Source organism: Pyrgilauda ruficollis, unplaced genomic scaffold (genome assembly GCF_017590135.1).
Source record: "Pyrgilauda ruficollis isolate IOZ18807 unplaced genomic scaffold, ASM1759013v1 scaffold191, whole genome shotgun sequence".
NCBI lineage: Eukaryota > Metazoa > Chordata > Aves > Passeriformes > Passeridae > Pyrgilauda > Pyrgilauda ruficollis.
The window spans coordinates 79,017-98,278 of record NW_024518207.1 but is presented as its reverse complement, the minus strand read 5'-3'; the positions used below and the strand labels follow the sequence as shown (position 1 = coordinate 98,278).

General features: G+C 54.5%; 1 long non-coding RNA gene across 2 annotated transcripts in view; it reads right to left on the bottom strand.

Moving 5' to 3' along the window:
- Positions 1–15,886, bottom strand: part of LOC121352652 — a 31,169-nt gene extending 15,283 nt beyond the window's left edge. Inside the window, exons 1-2 of one of the 2 annotated variants that reach the window (XR_005954980.1) lie at positions 6,111–15,886; positions 4,634–4,945 (exon numbers count right to left, since the gene is read on the bottom strand). This is a non-coding gene — a long non-coding RNA (uncharacterized LOC121352652). The other variant, XR_005954979.1, reaches the window with a different exon arrangement.
- Between the last annotated feature and the right edge of the window lie 3,376 nt (positions 15,887–19,262).

The window sequence follows — 19,262 nt, the reverse complement described above, 5'->3', positions numbered from 1 at the left end:
CAAAGAGGTGCAGTCAGTACAAAGAGGCTGCAGGAGGTTTGTCACACCACGATGTCTGGACATGGCAGCTCAGTCCCTGGATGTGTCAAGGCGGGGAGAAGAAGCTGAGTGCTGCTCTTTGCAACCAGCTCACAGATCTTGTTCGTCATGAAAATGAGGGGAAGACTTGGAGGGTGCATAGTGCACTGGGGGTGGCTCTGAGGATCCCTTTTTCTAGGCTTTGGGAGAAGAAGCTTCTCTTGACACCCACAGCTGCAAGTGTGTGCAGCTGCTCCCTCTGATTCCCCAGACATGGAGCTGGCCCGTGGGAGATAATGCCATGAAAGTTTTCCCAGAGTTTAAAAGCTCAGAGATGCCTCTGAAGCACTGCCTTCAAATGGAGCCTTCACCAGGGGACACCTTGAGGAAGAATGAGCAGCCCAGTCCACTGTCCAAGAGAGCCTCACCCTGGGCAAAAAACAGAGATGAGGAAAGAGCTGAGGGAGGACAAAACCACTCTGTTCAAAATCAGATCTTCAGGCATCAAGGACTCAGAAAAGCAGGTGAAGGAAGGTTTCAAAGGCTGCCAGAGACACTTGTACCCCCCAGCAGGCTTCTGTGCCCACACTAATCTCCTTTCTGCAGGGGACACACAAAGGGGACGTTTCACGGCATTCACAGCAGACCTTACCTGAGTTATGTATCAAATACCTCTCCACTGCTCCTGGATCCCAGTCCCTGATTCCCAGAGACCCCTGATAAACTCCCAGCCCTGCATTAACGATCCAAGCTCAGCAGCAGGATCTCTCCATCCAACACAGCAATGCCCCCACTTCAAGATTTCCCTGAAGGCACATTGCTGTGAGTCACCTCTTCTCCAACCTGATGTTCCCAGAAAGGTTGGGGAAGGGACCTTAACATTCCAGCCCCCTGCCATGGGGTGGGACACCTCCCACTATTCCAGGTTGTTCCAAACCCCATCCATCCTGGCCTTGGACACTTCCAGGACCGGAGACTTCCCAGAAAGTTTCAAATGTAAGGAACATCCGGGTTCTCCACTGAGTGCCGGGATGCTAACAAAGCTGTCCAGGAAACTTTTCATCCCAGCTGGTCTGGATTTGGGTCCTTTGCTGGTCCAGTCTGGCCTGTGAAACAGAGAGACCCAGGCTTGGCATCTGCCACTCTGCTGTTTGTCACGGGCAAGTGGAAGCATTTGGAATTTAGAGTGGGGATAAAATGATCCCTCAGCATTCCTGCACAATGACAAAGTTGAGCTCTGCCCCCTCCCTCTCCACAGGCTCTCAGAGCCCGTGGTTTGCAAACCGCCTGGTGACAACACTGCTGTGTAACATACAGGGTATTATGAGTCAATTAAGAATTTATTAAGAGAGGGTCCACAGGAGGTACTGACCTGGATCCAGCTGTTGCACTCTTCTGGGGGAAGAAGTCAACTGGAGCTTTCAGATCTTCCACAGAGAGACCAGGAGCAAACACTCCAATCAAACAGGAGGACTTGTTGTCGCACAAAACCCCTCTCCCTTCCAGCTGTGCTCCAGCCCCTCAAGTGCATCCCATCCTTTGCTGCTAAGCACATCCCGTACACAAAAGCTCATTGCAGTCCGTGATCATTCTAAAGGGGTCACCCAAGACCTGAACTGGCTGAAGCCAAGGTGTGAACAATAGAAATCAGCTGCCAGGACCAGACTCTAAATCATCTGAGACCTCTGATGGAGCCCAAACGGGAAAATCTTTTGAGTTTTGCTGCTTGGGTTGAATCAAAAACATTTAAAGTGGCAAATGCAACATCTGCAGGGAGCTTCCCTGCAGAGGTTGCCCAGAGCAGCTCTGGCTGCCCCTGGATCCCTGGCAGTGTCCAAGGCCGGGTTGGACAGTGGGGTTTGAAGGAGCCTGGGACAGTGGAAGGTGTTCCTGCCCATGGCAGAGATTGGCACAGGATGAGCTTTGAGGTTCCTTCCAACCCAAACCATTCTGTGATTCTCTCATTTGGGTGGGATTTGATTCTGGACAAGGTCTGCAGGCAATGCTCCTCTTCTTCCCACTGCCCTCACTCCTGCAGCTAAGCTCTGACATCTGGAGAGGACTCTGTGCCTTCCCTGATGGCTGTGCAACATGTGGCACAGGACTTTCCCTGAGCTGGACAACCTTCCACTTGGAACTGTTCTGGAGACCCTGGAGCAGGGTGATGCTTCTGCTAATGGAGAAGGTGACCTTGAGAGGCTCAGAGCTGACTTTAGGTACCACAGGTACCTGTGGTCCTGCCACCCTAACCCTGCCGGAAGGCAAAAATCCCAGGAGCTCTGCTTCCGGTGAGAGCAAGAACCTTTTCATCCGGCATCCCAGCAAAGCTGCTTTCACAGGAAGCCTTGCCAGGCCTTCTGCAACATTTCCTCCAGCCAGGCCTGTCCCCTGCCTTCCCCAGGAAGGAACATTTTGTTCGAAGACAGCTAATGACCCATTTACATTTGCCTATAAAACGATGTTTGTCCCTCCCCTCCCGCCTCTCAGCTGCTGCTGCTGGCCTGCAGATCCTGTCAGGGCTAATTACGTTGGCTTTTCTGTGGAGGGAGTTTTCCCTCTTGCCATGTGTTTTCTGTTCAGGGCATAGCACAGTTTCAACAGGTTTTTGAAGCTGTTGTTGTTGTTGTTCCTGACAAGAGCTGCAGTTATGAAACGCATCCTCACGGCCCCGCCGAGGCCCCAGCCAAGGCAGAACCAGCTCCCTCTGACGCAGGAGCAAATTGAGACCATTTGGTACTGGGGGGCACTGGACATCTTATTCCATCTGCAAGGGAGCTGCGAGAAGGGCTGAGCTTCTCTTCCCTCCCCTCCCTTTCAGTACACTCATTTATCCCTGCCGAAATGCACTGTTTCCCTTCCAGTCTCCCATCTTCCCTAATTCTATCCACATGCCGTCAGGGCAGACATGGAAAACCACCTGCCCATTTCTCTCAGCAGATACCTGGGACAATCCCTGAGCCCTGGGGACACGACGCTGTCCCTCGCACCCTTTTGCCGGGGTTGAAGCTCTCGGTACGGCAGAGCAGCCCCAGGCCAAGCCCGGCAGGGAGCTGGAGAAGGATCCCAGGAGGTGCTGCAGGAGCCGAGCTCTGCAGGAGAGCAGCCCGGGCAGGAGCTGGGCCCTGCCAGCGGGGCCTCCTCCCCACGCTGAGGGGCCCGGCCGCGGCTGCTGCGGGCTGGCCGGGCACTCCCTTCTCCCCCAGGCCGCTCCCCGAGGTGGCAGCAGCTCGTTTGTCAGGAGAGGGGCCGGCAGCAGCCGGGGAGGTGGCAGAGCAGGAGCACAGCTGTGCTCTGGCAGCCTCACACCACGCAGCCCCACGGGCCCAGCGCCATGGAGGCCGCGCGGGACATCCGCTGGGGCGGGCAGGCAGAGCGCCCCTGACAGAAGGGGACACAAGGGACACAAGGGACACAAGGGACGCTCTGGGTGGAGCACGGTGCCAGCACAAAGCACCCCACAGGCTGCAGAAGGTGACAGGGTCAATCAGCAGTTTCCTCGCTACCCTGGCACAAGGGATGGCAGCACAGCCTCCCCTCCGCTCCCTGCCGTTTAGGGCACCTCAGGGCATCGCCTCCCCGAAGAGAGGCTGCTCCCTTGGGATCCCCTCCCAGCCGCTTGGATCACAGTGGCCTTGTGCAGCCCTCAGCGCTGCAGAGCTCAGAGCTGCTGCTGGAGACCCGGACACCACGGACTGACCCCGAGGAGCCCTTGCAGCCCACAGGGGTGCAGGCACTGGTGTGTTAGAGGAGACCCTGTTTTACCACTCAGGGAGTGGTAGCAGCAGCACCTTCACACCTCTTGGCCTTGCCTGGAGACACCAGTGCAAAGGCTGGATTATAAATCATTTTCACGTGTTAATCCAGTTGGTTTTGCCAGGGAAGAAGGAAAATAAGGGAGTACATGTATCATATCTTTGAACACTGCATAATGACTTCAGATTAAAAGGAAGTAACTTAAATTGGATTTTGGGAAGAAATTGTCCCGTGTGAGGGTGGTAAGTTACTGGCACTGCCCAGAGCAGCTGTGGCTGCCCCTGGATCCCTGAAAGTGTCCAAGGCCAGGTTGGACACTGGGGCTTGGGATAGTGAAAGTTGTCCCTGCCCATGGCAGGGGGTGGAATGAGATGGACTTTGAAGTCCCTCCCAACCCAAACCATTCAGAGGTTCTTTGTTTCTATGACAAAAGAGATCCAGGAGCCCTCCCCTTTCAGGCAGGGTCTGGATCTGCCTGTCCCTGCCTCCTGCCACGGGTGGGAGCAGCTTTCCCTGGACAAAGTTCTCCAAGGATGCCCACTAGCACAGCTGCCCTGCTCTCCCTCAGCCGGGAAGCCAGACTGGCATTTCAGTGGAAGGCTCATTAAGGAGGAGGCAGAGTTAAGTGACAAAGCAATCAGGCTTATCAAGGTCCAGCTCGGGCTTTGGGAGGAAATGCAGCCGCCAGAGCACATGCCAGTATTGTTAATGCCTTTTGGGGCTGCATCTGAGACTGGGTTTGTTTTGGCAGCTGCAAAGCCTGATATAAAAACATGTCCTTGCTGCACAGACCAGCTGAGAGAGCCAAGGCTGCTGAGCAGGGCAGCACAGGGATGCTCCAGCAGCAGAACCTGAGCCTCACCTGGCAGGAATCCACCTGGCTCCAGCCAATCCATTCACACCAACAGAGCAGCTGGACTTTGTTTGTTTGTTTGATTGTTTGTCATCTCCTTGGGGCTTCTCCTGCTGAATCTCCAGAATGGTGGGGGTTAGATGCCACAGTGCCACATGGCTGTCATCAGACCATGTCCTGCAGCAGTTCAGCAAGTCGTGACTTGGCTGAAGGCTCTCCTGAAGCCAAACCTTCCTTATAGCTTCAGGATGGCTTCCTCAGCTTGGATACCCGCAAAACTCAGGAGGGGTCAGGCAGTTCAAACAGTTCCAAGAGCAGAAACTGGGAAATGAGAGGTCTCTGTCAATAACAATGCCAGCGGGTTTCCCCCCCCCTCTCCTGGCACTTCTTCTGCAAAAAACATGGGTTTAGAGGGCTAAAACCAGAACTAAGGGAGTCTCTCTCCTGGTTCATGGGCAGTGGGTGACAGTGACTCCTTGATTAGTCAGTACAATGAGGGATTTGGGTTGATAACCAAACCTGAAGCACATTTGCACCCTGCAGGCCAGAGAGGGACGGCTACAGCTCATGTCAGCAATGGCATCCCAAAGGTGTCATCCTCAGCAGGATAATGGATCACAGGATGCTTTGCATTGGAAGGCACCTGAACCTTCTCTGATGCCACTTGAGGTCATTCCCCCTCCTCCCGTCCCTGTTCCCTGGGAGCACAGCCTGACCCCCCTGGCTGTCCCCTCCTGTCAGGAGCTGTGCAGAGCCACAAGGGCCCCCCTGAGCCTCCTTTTCTCCAGGCTGAGCCCCTTCCCAGCCGCTCCCCATCAGCTTTGAGCATCTCGAGATTTCTTATTTCAGCAGCGGAGCTGAGATCGCACCCACCGTGCTGCCATTGGTCGCTCTCTCCGGCTCCCCCCACTTTTCCTCCTGCCGCCCCCACTTCATTCCACATTTTTCACATTTCTGGGGATTGTTTTTCACCTCCCAGCGCTTTCTGGAGTGCGCCCAACAGAAATAAACGCAGCCTGACCATCGCTGGTGGGGCGAGGGGCAGGGGGTTACACTTTTGGTAAATTTAGCCCCTCACTGACAGATTTATCTTCCTGAATCAGAACCAAGGGTAGTTAGCGAGGTTTGTTTTTGTAGACTGAACTTCCCCAAAGTCAGCGCGCACTCACCTCCTCCTCCTTCTCTCCCTCTCTCCCTCCCTCCCCAATTACATAAATGCTTTTAGTTAAGAGCTGATTTCCTGGAGTGTGTGCCAGTGCTCTCTCCAAGCAAACAAAGCAAAGACGACACTGAAAAGAGCCCGCGTTTGTCATTGAAAAGGAAGGTTATCCTCACAAAAGGTGAGGAATGAGGTGTCAAAGGTCTCTTCCCCGTTTCTCCTCCTTCATTTGCGCACGGGAGATAAAGCACAGCCGGGGAGCACCTTCCCAGCCCGGAAACTCGGGTTTGCCCCCGCAGACCGAGGTTTGGCCAGAAACAAACACACCTCTCATTCGGCAGGGGAGCCGGCAGATCCATCAGCGCTTCCCTTCCATCGCGGCTGCCCGCTCCCGTCCTTTCCTCACCCCGCGTTCCCAGGCTGGCACCAAAGCATCCCGTCCTGCCGCAGCTCAGACCAGGGCTAAGCCGGCTTTGCCTCCACCGTCCTGTCCCGGGAACAGTTCGGAGGATGTGTGGTTGAAGAGGCTTTGTGGGCATCTTCCCTGGCGGGGCTCCTCCTCTGCATCTCTCCACGGTCTTGCTTTAACATTCCCCTTTCCTTTTCCTTGCCACCACGCCACTAATTAAGAACATCCCCAGCACGTGCCAGCATGGAATGTGTTGTAATGACCATTTATTTTCTTCTGTTTCAGCTTAAACAATTGCTTTTACTGAGCTCAGATGTTTTGCCAGCAATTAGGAGCCACGATGGGTTTTGGGAAGAAATTCCTCCCTTGAGTGTGGGCAGGCCCTGGAACAGGGTGCCCAGAGAAGCTGTGGCTGCCCCTGGATCCCTGAAAGTGTCCAAGGCCAGGCTGGACATTTGGGCTTGGAGCACCTTGGGACAGTGGAAGATGTCCCTGCCCATGGCAAGGGTGGAATGAGATGAGCTTTAAGGTCCTTCCCAATGCAAACCATTCAGAGGTTCTTTGTTTCTATGACAAAGGAGATCCAGGAGCCCTCCCTTTTCAGGCAGGGTCTGGATCCGCCTGTCCCTGCCTCCTGCCATGGATAGGAGCAGCTTTCCTTGGACTAAGCTCTCAAAGGATGTCCACTCTCAGCCCCAGCAGCCCGGGAGAAGCCGACACATCCCATGGCACAGACAAATTTCAGCGGAGTTGGGTTTTCATCATAATCCCATTAACACTTTTCCCCCACTGGTGCAATAAGGATGAATCCTTCTGTTCCCTGGTCAGAAGTCAGCCCTGAGGCATTGCTGAAGTACCGCGAGCTGAGCTGGGCAGAAAGGAGAGAAATTCCCTCTGCTAAGAGAAATTGCAGGAGAGGGAGGCAGCAAGGCAGAGGGGAGAGGTGCACTGACACATTTTGTGGATTAGCACAGGCTGAGATGGAGTCCCGACCCCGACACATCCCTGATCCACTTCTCCCCCACCTGGACACAGGTGCTGTTGTCTAGAGGGTGACCTGGGAAAATAAATTTCAGTTTCCTTTTTTTTGTTTTTTTTTTTTTTTTTCCTTTTCCTTCAGATGAAAATTCCCCTCATTTCCCCTCAAAAGCGAGCACACGTGGAACTATTTTTACCCAGGTTTATTTTTAGCTCCTCTTGCCTGCGTTGCCTCTCACATGGCTGCACGGGGAAGGATGGCAGCGGCTGCAAGGACACGTTCTCCCCCTACAGCACAGCAGGGCTGGGGGCAAACACGCCGGCAGTAATTACAGCACAGCCTCGTTAATCAACCACTGCTCCCAGCCTCGCTCAGAGTGCAGCAAGCTCGATCCCGTCCAACACTGCTGCCCACGCTGCCCCCATTGCAGGGATATCCCCTCCCAAACGTCCCCATCCCGCTGGTGCTGCCCCAGGGGACCCAGTCCCTCCTGTTCCTCTCTCTGCTGGAGTCACAGCTCGGCCACAGGAAGGCAATCGGGGGCTGGAGCAAGCCCTGGGAGCCGGCTGGGAGCCAAACCCTGGACAGCCACCAGCAGGGCAGGAATTGGGGCACTGCGTGGCCCCTCTGGGACAGGGTTTTCTGTGCCTGGCCCTGCCTTCAGAGGAAAGCCTGGCAAGCAGGCAACTGGGAAAAGGGGGTTGGGATGCTCTGGGTGCTGGCCGAGAGGAGGCTGCAGGACATTGGACGTGTTTGGTTGGGATCAGCAACATACAAAGGCGTGGTTTCCACTCTTTAGGGGAATTCACACAGCCGGAACCTCCTCGGTGGTTTTTCCCAGAGGGGAATCCCTGCTGCCAGCAGCAGACTAACCTGCCCCACCGCCTGTGTGCCCCACCCAGCAGCAGCTGAGCTGGGACAGCCCTGCCACTGCGGGCATGGAGAGCACGGGAGGCTGGATCCTGCTCAGGAGACTCTCGTGTCCCACTGCTTCCTCTCTCTCACCCTGCCACCAGCTTCCAGAACATCTTCCCAAGACCTCTGCTGACTTCCAGAAGGGAAAGCACAGCCTCTCCATGGCACCAGCCCTCTCCATCCTGGATCACAGTGTGCCACGGTGCCCACAGTGTTGTGCTGCCTGTGCCAGGCTGCAGCAGGCACTGGCAGGTCCTCCGTTACCATGGCAATGCTGCCAAGGTTCACATCTTTTCCTGAATCCTGATTTATCCTGCTGCTTTATTTCCCCCCACTCTCCACACCTCAGGAAGGGTCAGGATGCAGCTCTGCCGTCAGGGCTGTGGTCACATTGCATTAAGTCCTTGCTCAGGAGTAGCAGCCTTGGATCTCCTATCAGCACAGAGGGAAACTGGGGAGCAGATGCTGATAAATCCTCTGCTGTCTCTTCTCATTAGACTTAGTCACAGGGAAAAACCCAGAAGGCCTGAAACGTTTTTGTTAAGTGACAGGGATTTTTTTCCTGGTCATTATTTTAAAAGAAAAGCTCCCCGTGCAGAGGGGACAGCTGTGGATGCAGATCCTTGTCAGTGCTGGTGGCCTCACACACATGGCCTTGCCCTGGGCATCCAGCCCATCCCAGTGTCCAGCACCAGCCACCTGGGCAAGCGGGAACCTTCCCTGGAACATCTCCCTGGGGCCACGCTCCCTCTCCAGCCATGTGCTGTTCCATGGAATCACAGATCATTAGGGCTGCAGGAGACCTCCAAGATCCTTGAGCCCAACTCCAGCACCAGCAAGGCCACCTCCAAACCGTGTCCCCAAGTGCCACATCTACACATCTTTTAAACATTTCTAGGGATGGGGACTCCACCATGGCTCTGGCCAGCCTGATCCAGTGCCTGACCACCCTTTTGGTGAAGGAATTTTTCCCTCATTTCCAATCTAAACCTCGCCTGGCACAGCTTGAGGCTGTTGTCTCTCCTCCTGTCCCTGTTCCCTCGAGCAGAGTCTGACACCCCTCCAGCTGCCCCCTCCTGTCAGGAGTTGTGGAGAGCCAGAAGGTCCCCCCTGAGCCTCCTTTTCTCCTGGTGGCCTCCATCCAGCTTCTCCATAGCAACATCATGACATTCAATATAGATCCCAAAACCGCCTTTGCTAAAATGCCACCTCTCCCTACCCCAGAGAAGCATTTTCAGGGACAATCCTAGCTTGATCCCAGCCCATAGGGTTCATCATGCAATGACAGCAGCTCACCTTTAGCTGGTATTTCCAGGCTCTTTCCTACACTGACCTTGTCCCTTGTGCACCTGACTCCTTTTAGCTTGAGGTGTGATAGGACAGGAAAGAGAGACCTAAAGGAGCTCCAGGAGAGCTGGAGAGGGACTTTGGACAAGGGCCTGGAGTGACAGGACAAGGGGGAATGGCCTCCCACTGCCAGAGGGCAGGGATAGATGTGATATTGGGAAGGAATTCCTCCCTGAACTAAACAGAGAGCTCAGTCACTTGGAGTGATCCCTTATCCAAGCACTGAACCCCTTGGAAGAGAGGAGCTGGGGCTTGGATTGCCATCCTGCCCTGCCTGGGGTTTTTCTCCTCACTATCCTTGATTTACAGGAGTGGCACTTTGGCTGAGGATGCTGATGAGCTGATGTTGGGACACGGTTCCAGGAAAGGCAAATCCATTTATCAAAGTGCTTACGGCTCCCAGTTCAAGATGGGTGAAGCACCAATAAATATCAAACAAAGCAAGGGACTCAGACTCCAAAGTAGCTTCATAAATAAAAGGCTATTAAAAAAATATATATATCTGCAGATGCTGGTGCCAACCTCCCCAGAGTCCCAGCCCAGGTCTGAATCACAGCTGAAAGGGCCTGGCTGCGTCCTCCTGAGCTGACATCCCAGAGGAGAAAGGTCCAAGGCACATGGCAGCTGCACAGACGCAGGTCAATGGGAAGGGAAGTGCTGTCTGGCAAAGGAACGAGCTGCTAATTTATTGAAATGCTTTGGAAAATAATTGCATTTGGAAGCCTTCAGCTGTCCTGGGTTTGTGCCTTCATGCAGGACTGGAATTTCAAGAGAAGGGACTTAAAATGGAGTGGAAAAGCAAAGAGAGCTTTGAGGCTGGAGCAGGAGAGCACTCGATCAAACGTCAAACGAAGTGTAATTCCCAGCTCCCACCCTGCACAGGTGAAGCTTTGTGGCTCCTGTGGACAAGCAGCTAGGGAACAAATCAGCCCTGTTTGTTTTCACCAAGGTAAGAAACACCTCCAAACCTGGAAGCACCTCTTGCTCCTTCAGACAATTCCAGGGATGGGGAACAGATCCAGCATGAAGAAACACAAAGGGCAGAGAGCAGCCCCGGGAAGGGCTGAGGAGGGAATGAGCACAGAACGAGCACAATTCCAGCCCCACCACTCCCAGACCCTGCTCTGCCAGGGCTTCCCAGGCACTTTCACAGCCCTTGCACTGAGGCAAGGGCAGAGGATGGATGGGGTCACTGCTCCAGCAGCACAAAGAGGGGTTCAGAGCTCTTCCCACTGGAGCTGGCTGGCTTCCCTCCCTGCTCCCAGGGTCTGCTGACTGCCACCATCACCACCTTCCTCTTGGGCCATCTCCTGGAGGAAGGGTGTCACACAAAGCAAGAGCAATGGCCCTGCCTTAGAGGGCTCCTCTGAAAATCAGCACATTGAGGGAAAAGCCTCCTTGGGGTCCTCTGGTGCCATGCTTGTTCTGAGACAGAGCTCGTATTCAGGCTCTGCAAACAACGGGCCATTCAGAGGCAATGAAGGGACAGTAAATCCAGAAGTGATGGACAAAAAAAGAGCATCTTTTCACACAATTTGCCTCGAGGAAGTCCGTGTCATATGACGTGGCCAAGGGCAGAGACTTGTGGGATCAAACAACTGCTGAGCCAGCCCTGGGTATTGCTATTGTTCAAACAAAAAAATAAATTATGTTAAAGATGAGGAAAACTCCCTGGGTGTAAGCAGCAGAAATCACTCAGGCTGCTGAAGGACAGAAGACTTCCTAAGGACAGAACACCTTTGCTGGGAACAGGTCCTTGGGAGATGCCTGGATGAAGGTTGCAGGACACCCTGCAGCTTTCCCTGAGGTTCCTGGCAGCAGCTGCTGAGCCAATAAAACCCCTTTGCTACCCACAGTGGCAAACAGCCCTCTCATCACAAGGATTCACTCCTTCCAGCCACTCCTGGGAGATTTTCCTTGCACCTGGCTTGACCCTCCTCTTCATCTCTGCACCTCCCATGCAAGGAGCTGCATCCACTGCTCAGACTATGGAATATGGGTTGAGTTGGAAGGGACCTTAAAACTCACCTCATCCCACCCCCTGCAATAGGCAGGAACACCCTCCACTGTCCTGGCATGCTCCAAGCCCTGTCCAACCTGCCCTGGACACTTCCAGGGATGGAGATTCCACAACCTCTCTGTGCATGGAGACTTGCCCTGGGAACTTGGAATAAAGCAGGTTGCTTCCCTTCTCAACTGCAGAGGGAGGGAAAGGTTTAGAGAAGAGGAATAGCTGCTACAGTAAAACATTACTTCCAAAATATGCCAGCAAAAAATATGCCAACAAAAGCCTACAAACACCTTCAATTATTGAAGTTTCTCTATCAGCACTCAGAGCATGTTAATTCTCCCCTTGGGTACTGGTGATGCAGATGCAAGAGCACAGCCTGGGAAGGATTTGGGATGCTGTTGGAGCTTTCCTTGCTGGATTGAGCCATCCCAGCACATTCCCAGGCTGAGGCTTTCCAAGCTGCAGAGATGGGGAAGAGAGTGAGAAGGTCACATAACCCAACCCTGCAGCTCAGGTTTTTTGGTGTTTTGGTTTTTTAAGCTGGTGAGATAAATGCTTTCAGAAGACACTTTAAAGCCATGGCTGCTCTCTCCAGGGAACTATCAGGCTGATTTCCTTTGGCCAGAGCACGGTCCCAGGGTCAGGCTGTCAGCTCTTATTAAGATTTGGATGTGGTCACTGAATGGAAAGCACTTGGTTCTATTGCTGCTCATTAGATCACTTTATGATAAATCTAATCATCAGCCTACTCCACTTGGCCCAGCTCAAGGTGATAAGGCTGGTGCTGCAGCCATCCCAGGGGGATCCAGACCAAATGGCTTTCCCAGGAAGGACAGCTCCATCATAGCCCTGCCAGGTCTTCCTGCTCCCATGTCCCAGTGGGATGCGCCTGCCCCAGATTAGCACCTAGGAGGATGGGTTTGGGTAATTAAGGGTAATTAAAGCTCGGTCATGTGTCACTGCTTCACATCTCCTCCTGCAGCCCCAGCAGGGCACGAGGCTGAGCTCCAGCACTGCTCCATGGGCATCACTGGGAACAGAGGTGAAAGCTTCCCCCGTTTTTTTAAGGCTCGTCCATGGATCAAGCTCCTTGTGACTCCTCCATGCCATATCCAGGGGTTGGAACCCCAGTGCAGGTGGTACCCACAGGTGTGACAGAGCTGCTGGGGACCCAGGCTGGGACTGAGCCATCCCAGGGTGCCACAATGGAGTCTGGGCCAGTGGCTTTCTCCCTGGAGATTTGGGCTGAAGGTTTGTTCGCTCCTCATGCTTTAACACATCCAGAGTAATGACTCACACCCCCTATCACCTCTTCATCTACAGAAACAGCGGCTCTTCAAACTCCTGTGACCACCCCCTCTGTGGGCACACGGGTGGGCAGAGAGGTCCAGAGCAGCAACAGTTCCCTCCTCCTCTCCTGAGGGCATCCAAGAGGACAGCCAGTCCTTCCCCAGGGCACAGGAGCATTCTGAGACCTCTGATGGTGGCAGGCATGGCAGCGGTGCCACAGCTCCCCAGCCCTCGGCTCCCGTGGAATGCTTCCCATCTTCCTCTGGCTTCATGAGCTCATAAATTCACCAAAGGCAGTTAAGCTGCCCCTGGTTGAGGCATCCCAGAGAAGCTGTTGGAGTCCTTTTGCTCTTCTAGAGCAGGATGGGAAGGGCTTGGCACCATCAGGCCAGGCAGAGCCACTGCCTGGCAATTGCCAGGCCATGACCAGGCCAGCCAGGCCACGGGTGGTGGGAGCCTATGCCACCTTCCCAGGCCTGGGCTGCACAGGCCCATCTCCATGGATCCTGCTAGAGATGGGAGATGGAAAGTAAACACAAACAAGCATATTCTCCAAGGAATTTAGGGAGCAGATCTGTGTTTTGAGCCACTCAGGGGCTCCCCAAAAACCATCAGATCATCAGGTCTTTGCTGAAGGAGGCTGCTGCCTTCTAGAAGCTAAGCAGAATTTTCTCTCCAACAAGCTGGCTGAAGTTTTACGCCCTGGATTAATCTGCCCACAGTACTTTGGGAAGACCTTGGGATGGCAGCATGCATCTACAGCCTTGGGTGCACCAGGATCCATCCCATCAAAGACTCTCCAGGTGGAGCCAGAGGCTTTCCCGGGATGCTGCAGTAGTTTCCCACACCCGGGGCTGCCCCTGGCGGGGTTGATGCCAGTCCCTGGCGGGGTTGATGCCAGCCCCAGCACTCCTGCCTGTGCTGACACGGCAACCCGGCACAGCCGGCCCAGGGCTGGTCCCAAACCACACACGGAGCTGCAGCCACAGACAGCAGGAGCGGCCTCCCCTCCCTCCCAGGCACAAGGGCTGCAAACGCAGTTCAAAGTTCTCCTCAGTACAAAAACGGGTTTTGAGGGTAATTTGTTGCAGCTTGAAAGCAGCTGAAGTTAATTACAGAGCAATGAAATATTGCACTTTAATATTGCTTCATTCCCCTTGGCTGGGCTGTAGTGGAATGCTGCTCCATTCCGAGATCCGGAGCCGAGCGCTCTCATCTCCAGGTAAGGTCCCAGTTAAACCCGGGAGAGGCAGGCTGGGGATGCACCATCCTGTCCCAGTTAAACCCGGGAGAGGCAGGCTGGGGATGCACCATCCTGTCCCAGTTAAACCCGGGAGAGGCAGGCAGGGGTGCACCATCCTGTCCCAGTTAAACCCAGGAGAGGCAGGCTGGGGATGCACCATCCTGTCCCAGTTAAACCCGGGAGAGGCAGGCTGGGGATGCACCACCCTCCGCAGCTCAGCACAACGGGGCCGGAGCACGGGGCCTGGGGGCTCCCAGCAGGCGCGGGGCTGCTCAGTGCATCCCTAACCCAAGCCAGGGCACTCATGCCCCGTTTGAGAGGCAGGCCTGTTCCCCCAGCCATGCCCAGGGCCCCCCCAGCGCCTGGAGCCCTGCTGCTGCCTGGCCCTGGGAAGCCCCTGGCTGCAGGCCAGTACTGCCCAGGTGAGCTCCTGACTCACGCAGCTCCTGAGTGAGAGCTGGAGCGCCGTGGCCAAGGGCGGTGCAGGTGTCTGCATCCTCTGCAGGCCTGGGAAAGGCTGCTGGGAGCACGGGGAGCAGCAGCCTTGTCCTGCCTGGAGCTCAGGCTGCCTCTGTCAGACAGCCAGATGAGCAGGAGTTGTCCTGCTCGCTGCTCACCCCAGAGAAGATGCCAAGTGTCCCCCTTGCCCTCATGCCACTTGGGTGCTTTCTCCTGCTTGGAAATGACACGGAATAAAGCAACAGGGTGGACAAAGCACTTGCAAACAGAACCTGTGTAACCCAGGCAAGGGACAGAGTTGGCCCAAGCATGGCCACAGCCACTACTACACGATAGAGGGCACCTCAAAGCCAGATGGACAGGAATCCCAGTTTCTTAATGTCAGCAGCCAAAATAAGAGTTATAAGCACAAATCTGAGAGCCCTTTTCACACACTGAAGAGCCTCGGCCACCCCAGCCTACCCCACAGAGGCTGCAGCCCCTTTCTCAGTGGCGTCATCCTGCGGGGCCGCTCAGAGGAGCAGGCTGCATTGCCATCTAATGGGATGCGCTGGGAAAGCCCGAGCATCCCCCTGGAAACCAGCGAGACCAGGACCCCGAGGGCTCTGCAGGTGCCTCATGCTCCCTGCACCGGCCGGGCCGAGCCGGTCAGGCCACCCCCGGCTCTGTGACACAAAGCAGCACTGGGGCACAAATCAGAGGGGCCAGGCAGGATTGAGAGAGGGGTTTGTGTGCTCAGAGCTGTGCAGGGAACAAGGCAGCCGCTCGTGTCCCAGTAGTATCACCACCCACATCTGGCTGGGCACACCAGCAGAAGGCTCTATTGGGTCTCAAAGTCATTTTCCCCTTGCTGCCTCCCACAGCTCATAAAAGCTCCTGGCAGCAGAGCCCGTTGAATATCAAGCTCCACGAGGAAGCAGTTGTCCAGTTAAAGCTGCCTCTTTGCCAAAATGCTGCATGCAAGCAGACACGAAAGGGAAAACCAGCTCCACAGGGACACCAGAGATGGATGTGGGATGGAAAGCAGCATGGCTCGGAGAAATGGGTGGTTGTGCCAGCAAAGCCCAGGTACTGAAGCACTGTGCCAAACCCACAGCACTCAACACAGCCTTCCATCCCGCTCCTCTCCATCACCACCAGATGAGCAACACCTTCCACGCAACATCACGGGGGCTGCTGGGAGCAGCAAGGACCCCATCTCCTGAACTATTGCACTGACAGTCTCAAATGCAGCGCCAGGAGGGTCTGCTCACATCCCTGCTCCTGCCTGCAGCACCAGCACCTTCCACAACCCAGCCTGTGACTAGGGAGCAGCAGCTTTGATGCCTCGCTCCTGAGCCCCCACCTCCCTGCAGAGTTCTCTTGGCTCACAACAAACACCTCAGGGAAAAATCAGAGGGGATTGGAGACCCCTCAGAGTCCATCGTGCTTTTGTTTCCTTTCCTCACTGAAGGTACAGTCCCTGCCCATACCAACCTGACTTCCAGGACTGCTTCAGCTGTCACTGAAGGCAATGGGAGCTCGATTTTTCCCCATATCCAAAGATAAAAGTGGAAATTTATTTCATCAAGTACCTCCCTCCTTCAGTCCTGAGTCTCTCCTGTAAGCAGACAAACCAAAACCCAAAAAGCATTAAATGGAGTCCGTGTCCTAATGGCAAATCCCAGCCCAGTTTCTGACACCCTCACCTTTTGTGACAGAAACCAAGCAACCTTGTCTCCCAAAACGCCCAGAGGTGAAGGGAATGGCCCAGGAGCTGCTGTGGACCCTGCACAGGTCATGCCTTGCTGTACCTTAGCACCATTTTGTGTTTTTCTTTTTTGCATGCATCAACTCCTTTTATACACCAGCAACTCTCCTGCGAGCTTTCTATCGAAGCGTTTGGTTCCTCAAAAGGAAATCTGCTTCCACAGTGAGCAGCAACGTTTGGAGGAGCCACCTCCTTGTAGGCAGGAGAGGAAGCAGAAAAGAGCACAGCTGGTTAAATCCCATCCCCTGCTCTGCAGAGGGGCACTGGACCATTGCCCCAAGAGCTGGTTCCCAGCCATGCTCCCTGCTCCAGGAGCAGGTGGAGGAATGAGGAGTGGTGCCTGCCCCTCCCCGAGGGAACCGCAGCGCCCGCCGCGAATTCCAGCCCCGGCTGCCTTTAAAGATGCTCAGCACCAAGCTAATTGAGACAAAGCTTTCTCAGGCACAGAAAATTGAAGTCTCATTTGTAGCTGCAGTTTTCACTTGGGACGGTGGAGAGCACAGCAGGAGTGGTCCCATCAGATAGCAGCAGCCAGGCTGGGCTCCAGCACCTGCGGAGGAATTACACGGCAGCGGGAGGCAACGCGCCGGGCTCTGTCTCGCTGGGAACAAGCATTTGGCAGAAAACAGGGCTTAAAGCTGGGAACCAGAGCAAGTTCCATGGCAGAAAACAGGGCTTAAAGCTGGGAACCAGAGCAAGTTCCATGGCATCCTGCCACCCATGGTGCCAGGTGTAAGAGCTCAGCAGGATCACAGGGAGCGCCGTCATCAGATGGGATCAGTGTCGGCTGACACAGATGGGAGCTCCCAAGGCCAGGCACTCCCAAAGAGCTTTGGCCAGTATCACACAATCATGGAATGGTTTGAGCTGGGAGGCACCTTAAAGCTCTACTCCAATGCACCTGCCATGGGCAGGGACACTTTCCACTAACCCAGGTTCCTCCAAGCCCTGTCCAACCTGGCCTTGGACTCTTCCAGGGATCACCACTGCTGCTCTAGAAAGCATGTGGCAAGGTCTCCCCTCCCTCATGATGTCATCTCCTGTCACCCTCACATCAAATGCAAATCAAGAGAAGGCCACCCCAAGGTGGAGAGCCCCTCCTTTTCCTTGATCTTCAGACCTCCTTTTCCCCCAAGCCCTCCCTGAACACCGATGGCTTCTGGGGTTCTCCATAAACACTCAGCTCACATTAAAGCTGTGCAGACATTTTTGGAAAGCAGCCCATCAGGTAATAATGTGCCATCCCATCTCCCCTCTGCTTTGGTTGCTTCCACTCACTTCTGCACAACTGATTCATTTTGCTTTTGTGAGCAGCACTGGAAGCCAGCTGGCAGTTGTTGCGCACCTAAATTCCACTTGCTCAGCAGGCTCTTCCACAGAAGGGATTCATTCCAACCTTTGTCTGTGGTGGGGGCACACAGAACTGAGGCAGCAAGGCTAATATTGAAACCTCACTGCTACTGTGTTGCCCAGAGAAGCTGTGGCTGCCACAGCTCTGGAAGTGTTCCAGGCCAGGCCAGGCAGAGCTTGGAGCAACCTGGGATAGTGGAAAGTGTCCCTGCCCATGGCAGGGGGTGGGACAGGATGGGCTTTAATGTCCCTTCCAGCCCAATCCCCTTCTGCCATTCTGTCATTAAAACATCAAAGTTTCACTGTGAAGGAGGAAGAAGAAACTTGCTGCGTCTCATAACTGCAGCCCTAGGTTTGATGTCACTGCTGAGGAGCCAATTCCTCATGGAGAGGCTTGGCCATGCACAGGTATCTCCATAGCCTGGATGGTCCTAGGCTGCCCCAGCTGAGGGGGAAACTGTTAACAGACATCCTGGGATAGCACAGACAAGCACAAGTCACTCATCTCCTCTCTCCCATCCTGTGCAAAGTAAAGCCAAGGGGGAGGTTGTTGCTGAACTGGAGCGACCACAGAAAAAGCTGGTGGTTTTGCCCATAAATGTGACCTTCCCCAGAGAATCTGCCCTGGAAAAGCAGGCAGAGCCAAGCACGGTCCAGGACAGGCAAGAGGCAAACCCCAGGCAATGGGAATTTGGGAAAAGAGGACAGACTGCAGATGGTTTCACACATGCCCTTACATAGAAGCATGGAGAGGACTTGAGCTGTATTATTTTCCCTAATCTAACTAGAACAGGAGATGGATTCATCCAACTGGCACAGCACAGCATCCAAAACCCAAATCTTTACAGCTGGTTTGCTAAGAGATTTTTCTTGAGGTGTTGGGAGTGGGAAGGAGGGAAGAGAAAAACACAGCGGAGGGAAGAGAAAAGCTAGCGCTCCTTCCTACAGCAAGGGGAGAGAAAAGTTATTTCCTTCACTTCACAGATTTAGCTTATAAACAGTTTTAAAGCAGAGTTAAAGTCTGAACAAAATTTTAAAAAGTATGCTTGAGATGCATGTTGTCATACCACAGGGCTCACCAGCACTGGTTTTCCTGACTGGAATGAAAGTCTCTTATACCCAAAGCTCAGCCCCGTGTGCTGCTCGAGCAGGTGGGGAAGGCTCCCAAAGCTGCTCTGCACCCCAGTGAGCCCCCACCAGTGTCCCACAGCAGCTTCCCCAGCTCCAGCCACAGCACAAAACCCCCCTCCAGATCTGGCACTGGGCTGCACACACTGCCAAGGGAACTCCAGCACCCAGAGAAGTCGGCAACACCAGGATGGAGGACACGTGTACAAACAGAGCTGCACTCTCCAGAGGAATCCTAACATCACAGCAGGCACTCCTTTCATCCCCACAGCCCTCAGAGCTGGGAGATGGTGCTCTGGGCAGGTGGAGGGAGGCTCACACTGCTCAGGATCTCACTGCCCTGGCTGGGAGTCCTGAGGGATTCAGGCATCCCTTCCCAGAGGACAGATGGATGAGACACAAAACACGGAAGCAAAGCACTACAGGATCAGCAAAAAAAGCCAGTTCTGTCCCAGGACTCCTCCATCCAGTGCCTCACCAGGCCCCCAAGGCTCTCGTGAAAGACTCTTCATACTGGTTTTGATACAGGAAGGGGCACAAGTGAGATTTGGCTGCTTAACTCCAAGGCACTGCCCTAAATTCTGGAATGCCTGGCAGC